This window comes from Bombina bombina, chromosome 6, assembly GCF_027579735.1.
Source record: "Bombina bombina isolate aBomBom1 chromosome 6, aBomBom1.pri, whole genome shotgun sequence".
NCBI classification, from domain to species: domain Eukaryota; kingdom Metazoa; phylum Chordata; class Amphibia; order Anura; family Bombinatoridae; genus Bombina; species Bombina bombina.
Window position 1 is genome coordinate 1,074,323,121 of NC_069504.1, and position 7,713 is coordinate 1,074,330,833.

Sequence of the window (7,713 nt, forward strand, 5' to 3'; positions counted from 1 at the left end):
TCTGACTGCAAGGTTCTCTCAAAAACAGTGCGTGTGCATTGTTATGTACTCACCCGCCACGCTTTCTAGATAAGGCGCTGCTCTCTGGGAAAGCAGCAAAACACTGAAAAACAGTAGAGAACCACGTGTAACTTAACTTCTTAATTAAAGGCATTTTATTACAAGGCATATATGTGCTAAATATGTATATATAATGAACATATGTATGCATACTGAAAACTATACTATACTGTGATACAAACTGCTAATACATTGACTATTGATTACTTATTTGTATATGGAATCATGAACATTTTCCATCCATTACAATGGCCCTGGCTTAGCATAGAAGAGATTGGATTTTGAAGACCTGGGGGCCCATTTATCAAGCTCCGAACGGAGCTTGTGGGCCCGTGTTTCTGGCGAGTCTTCAGAAATACCAGTTACACCAGTTATGAAGCAGCGGTCTAAAGACCGCTGCTACATAACCCGACAGGAATCACAGGAATTCAACCCGATCGAGTACGATCGGGTTGATTGACACCCCGCTGCTGGCGGCTGATTGGCCGCGAGTCTGCAGGGGGCGGCGTTGCACTAGCAGCTCTTGTGAGCTGCTGGTGCAATGCTAAATACGGAGAGCGTATTGCTCTCCGCTTTCAGTGAGGTCTTGCGGACCTGATCCGCACTGTCGGATCAGGTCCGCAAGACCTTTGATAAATAGGCCCCCTGTTCTTCAATCAAGATCGAAGACATTGCTGTGCTCTGCAGGGGTGGGTCATGGAGAGAGATTCCTCAGAATGGATTCTGTGTGGTGAGGGTCACTTCCCCTAACCAGTTTGTTCCTTATCTATATCACACTATAATTCAACAACACAGAATACTCATGCCTGTGAGAGACCTTGTGGATACCTTTCATTTTGCCCAAGTGCTTCCAACGAAAGATTTTTTCCCTAAAATTCCCTAAAGAATTCCTCTTTCAAGTATGCATACAAATACACACACAGAGACACACATGCATACACACATACTCACACACAGAGACACAAATGCATACACACATACTCACACACAGAGACACACATACTCACACACAGAGACACACATGCATACACACAGATACACACATGCATACACACATACTCACACACAGAGACACACATGCATACACACATACTCACACACAGAGACACACATACTCACACAGAGCCACACATGCATACACACATACTCACACACAGAGACACACATGCATACACACATACTCACACACAGAGACACAAATGCATACACACATACTCACCCCCTTAGACACACATGCATACACACATACTCACACACAGAGACACACATGCATACACATACTCACACACAGAGACACACATGCATACACACATACTCACACACAGAGACACTCATGCATACACACATACTCACACACAGAGGCACACATGCATACACACAGAGACACACATGCATACACACATACTCACACACAGAGACACAAATGCATACACACATACTCACACACAGAGACACAAATGCATACACACATACTCACACACAGAGACACACATGCATACACACATACTCACACACAGAGACACACATGCATACACACATACTCACACACAGAGACACACATACTCACACAGAGCCACACATGCATACACACATACTCACACACAGAGACACACATGCATACACACATACTCACACACAGAGACACAAATGCATACACACATACTCACCCCCCTTAGACACACATGCATACACACATACTCACACACAGAGACACACATGCATACACATACTCACACACAAAGACACACATGTATACACACATACTCACACACAGAGACACACATGCATACACACAGAGACACACATGCATACACACATACTCACACACAGAGACACAAATGCATACACACATACTCACACACAGACACACATGCATACACACATACTCACACACAGAGACACACATACTCACACAGAGCCACACATGCATACACACATACTCACACACAGAGACACACATGCATACACACATACTCACACACAGAGACACTCATGCATACACACATACTCACACACAGAGACACACATGCATACACACAGAGACACACATGCATACACACATACTCACACACAGAGACACAAATGCATACACACATACTCACACACAGAGACACACATGCATACACACAGAGACACACATGCATACACACATACTCACACACAGAGACACAAATGCATACACACATACTCACCCCCTTAGACACACATGTATACACACATACTCACACACAGAGACACTCATGCATACACACATACTCACACACAGAGACACACATGCATACACACAGAGACACACATGCATACACACATACTCACACACAGAGACACAAATGCATACACACATACTCACACACAGAGACACACATGTATACACACATACTCACACACAGAGACACTCATGCATACACACATACTCACACACAGAGACACACATGCATACACACAGAGACACACATGCATACACACATACTCACACACAGAGACACAAATGCATACACACATACTCACACACAGAGACACACATGCATACACACATACTCACACACAGAGACACACATGCATACACACATACTCACACACAGAGACACGCATGCATACACACATACACACAGAGACACACATGCATACACACATACTCACACACAGAGACACAAATGCATACACACATACTCACACACAGAGATACAAATGCATACACACATACTCACACACAGAGGCACAAATGCATACACACATACTCACACACAGAGACACACATGCATACACACATACTCACACACAGAGACACACATGCATACACACATACTCACACACAGAGACACAAATACATACACACATACTCCCACACATAGACACAAATGCATACACACATACTCACACACAGAGACACAAATGCATACACACATACTCACACACAGAGACACACATGCATACACACATACTCACACACAGAGACACACATGCATACACACATACTCACACACAGAGACACAAATGCATACACACATACTCACACACAGAGACACAAATGCATACACACATACTCACACACAGAGACACACATGCATACACACATACTCACACACAGAGACACACATGCATACACACATACTCACACACAGAGACACACATCCATACACACACACTCACACACAGAGACGCAAATGTATACACACATACTCACACACAGAGACACACATGCATACACACATACTCACAAACAGAGACACACATGCATACACACATACTCACACACAGAGACACACATGCATACACACATACTCACACACAGAGACACACATGCATACACACATACTCACACTCCACACAGAGACACACATGCATACACACATACTCACACATAGAGACACAAATGCATACACACATAGTCACACACAGAGACACAAATGCATACACACATACTCACACACAGAGACACACATGCATACACACATACTCACACACAGAGACACACAGGCATACACATACTCACACTCCACACAGAGACACACATGCATACACACATACTCACACACAGAGACACAAATGCCTAGACACATACTCACACACAGAGACACAAATGCATACACACATACTTACACACAGAGACACAAATGCATACACACATACTCACACACAGAGACACAAATGCATACACACATACATACACACATACTCACACACAGAGACACACATACTCACACACAGAGACACACATGCATACACACAGATACACACATGCATACACACATACTCACACACAGAGACACACATGCATACACACATACTCACACAGAGCCACACATGCATACACACATACTCACACACAGAGACACACATGCATACACACATACTCACACACAGAGACACAAATGCATACACACATACTCACACACAGAGACACACATGCATACACACATACTCACACACAGAGACACAAATGCATACACACATACTCACACACAGAGACACACATGCATACACACATACTCACACACAGAGACACACATGCATACACACATAGACACAGAGACACACATGCATACACACATACTCACACACAGAGACACAAATGCATACACACATACTCACACACAGAGACACAAATGCATACACACATACTCACACACAGAGGCACAAATGCATACACACATACTCACACACAGAGACACACATGCATACACACATACTCACACACAGAGACACACATGCATACACACATACTCACACACAGAGACACACATGCATACACATGCTCACACACAGAGAGACACATGCATACACACATACTCACACACAGAGACACAAATGCATACACACATACTCACACACAGAGACACACATGCATACACACATACTCACACACATAGACACACATGCATACACACATACTCACACACAGAGACACAAATGCATACACACATACTCACACACATAGACACAAATGCATACACACATACTCACACACAGAGACACACATGCATACACATATTTACACACAGAGACACACATGCATACACACATACTCACACACAGAGACTCACATGCATACACACATACTCACATACAGAGACACACATGCATACACACATACTCACACACAGAGACTCACATGCATACACACCTACTCACACACAGAGACACACATGCATACACACATACTCACACAAAGAGACACAAATGTATACACACATACTCACACACAGAGACACAAATGCATACACACATACTCACACACAGAGACACACATGCATACACACATACTCACACACAGAGACAAACATGCATACACACATACTCACACACAGAGACACACATCCATACACACATACTCACACACAGAGACACAAATGTATACACACATACTCACACACAGAGACACAAATGCATACACACATACTCACACACAGAGACACACATGCATACACACATACTCACACACAGAGACACACATGCATACACACATACTCACACACAGAGACACACATGCATACACACATACTCACACACAGAGACACACATGCATATACACATTCCCCCCCCTGCACACAGAGACACACATGCATACACACATACTCACACACAGAGACACAAATGCATACACACATCGTCACACACAGAGACACAAATGCATACACACATACTCACACACAGAGACACAAATGCATACACACATAGTCACACACAGAGACACAAATGCATACACACATACTCACACACAGAGACACACATGCATACACACATACTCACACACAGAGACACACAGGCATACACACATACTCACACTCCACAAAGAGACACATATGCATACACACATACTCACACACAGAGACACAAATGCATAGACACATACTCACCCACAGAGACACAAATGCATACACACATAGTCACACACAGAGACACAAATGCATACACACATACTTACACACAGAGACACAAATGCATACACACATACTTACACACATGCCTACACACATAGTCACAAACAGAAACACAAATGCATACACACATACTCACACACGGAGACACACATGCATATACACATACTCACACACAGAGACACACATACATACACACATACTCACACACAGAGACACACATACATACACACATACTCACACACATGCATACACACATACTAACACACAGAGACACACATGCATACACACATACTCACACACAGAGACACACATGCATACACACAGAGACACACATGCATACACACATACACACAGAGACACACATGCATGCACACATACTCACACACATGCATACACACATACACACAGAGACACACATGCATACACACATACTCACACACATGCATACACACATACTCACACACATGCATACACACATACTCACACACATGCATACACACATACTCACACACATGCATACATCTCATGAAAGGTACTATAAACACTGAGATTGCAATATAATGGACTTGATTACAAGTAATCTGGGAGTGCAGAAGTAGTGGATTTCCTCATGTAGACCTGTGCTATACTATTAATAATACTCATTTACTTCAGATTTTGAAAGGCAGTGGGGCTAGAACACTAATTGCTGGGGGGCCTAGAAAACAATTGTTCTGCCTCAAGGAAAGTATTACATACTTCAAATCAGTTAGATTACGGAATAGAATACCCTATAAGAACTCAAACGTTCATCTATAGATATGATGTTATAACATTATGGGCCAGATTACGACTGGAGAGCTATCGTAACGTGCACCAGTAAAGGGGCAAATTTGCCTGTTTTTAGGTGCACGTTAAATAACCAACCATTACAAGTGTCTGGTTAATGCTCCTGTGGAAAAATAACTGAGATCTAAAGTGTATGCATTTAGGAAAGAAAACAGATTCAATGACACTTTACTGACTGTTACAAATGAGGAACGGGACTCGGGAATTATTATTTCAGATGATTTAAAGTTTAGTGAACAATGTAGTATTCCAGCAAGTAAGGCAAATAGAATGTTTGGATGTATTGGTAGAGGTATTTGCAGCAGAAATAGTAAGGTTTTTATGCCATTTTACCGATCACTAATTAGGCCCCATCTTCAGTATTGTGTGCAGTTCTGGAGGCCACATCTACATAAGGAACTGGAATTTGTGCAAAAGAGGGCTACCAAAATGGTACATGGTTTAAGAATTAAAACGTACCAGGAGAGGCTCAATGACCTAAATATGTGTAGCTTAGAGGAGAGAAGGGTAAGAGGTGATATTATAAAAACTTTCAAGTTTATAAAGGGTTTTAGTAAAGCTGAGGCTGTGAGTATCAGCCAATAGGAATGTAAGGGACACAATCTTGGATGACGTCATTTAAAGGGAAACTTCATTCTTCAATAGCCATCGGAAGAAGAGAATGCTTCACGCCGGATGGATGAAGATGGACCTGCTCCGCGCCGGATGGATGAAGATAGAAGATGTCATCTGGATGAAGACTTCTGCCTGCTTGGATGAAGACTTCTGCCGGCTTCATTGAGGACTTCTGCCGCCTGGATAAGGATGGATGTCCGGTCTTCAAACACTGTAAGTGGATCGTCGGGGGTTAGTGTTAGGTTTTTTTAAGGGCTTATTGGGTGGGTTTTATTTTTAGCTTAGGGTTTTTGGCAATGTAAAAGAGCTAAATGCTCTTTTAAGGGCAATGCCCATCCAAATGCTCCTTTCTGGGCAATGGGGAGCTTAGGTTTATTTAGATAGGATTTTATTTGGTTTGGTTGTGTGGGTGGTGGGTTTTACTGTATTTTTTTTTTACAGGTAAAAGAGCTGATTTCTTTGGGGCAATTTAGTGTAGGCTAGGGTGTTTTTTATTTTGGGGAGCTTTTTTATTTTGATAGGGCTATTAGATTAGGAGTAATTCGTTATTATTTTTGATAATTTCTTTTTTTATTTTGTGTAAAAAAATTATTTTTTGTACTTTAGATAATTGTATTTTGTTAATTTAATTTACAGGTATTTAATTTTATTGTAAGGTTAGGTTTTAGTGTAAATCAACAAAAAAGTTCAGCACAGCACTCACAGTCCAGTATCCAGGTGCACGTTTGCAAGGATCCTTCACTGATCCCAAACAACAACAGTAAATCCAAATGACAGCAACAGCACCTTAAGTATGCATCATGATTCGATTTATTGATGAAACATCACA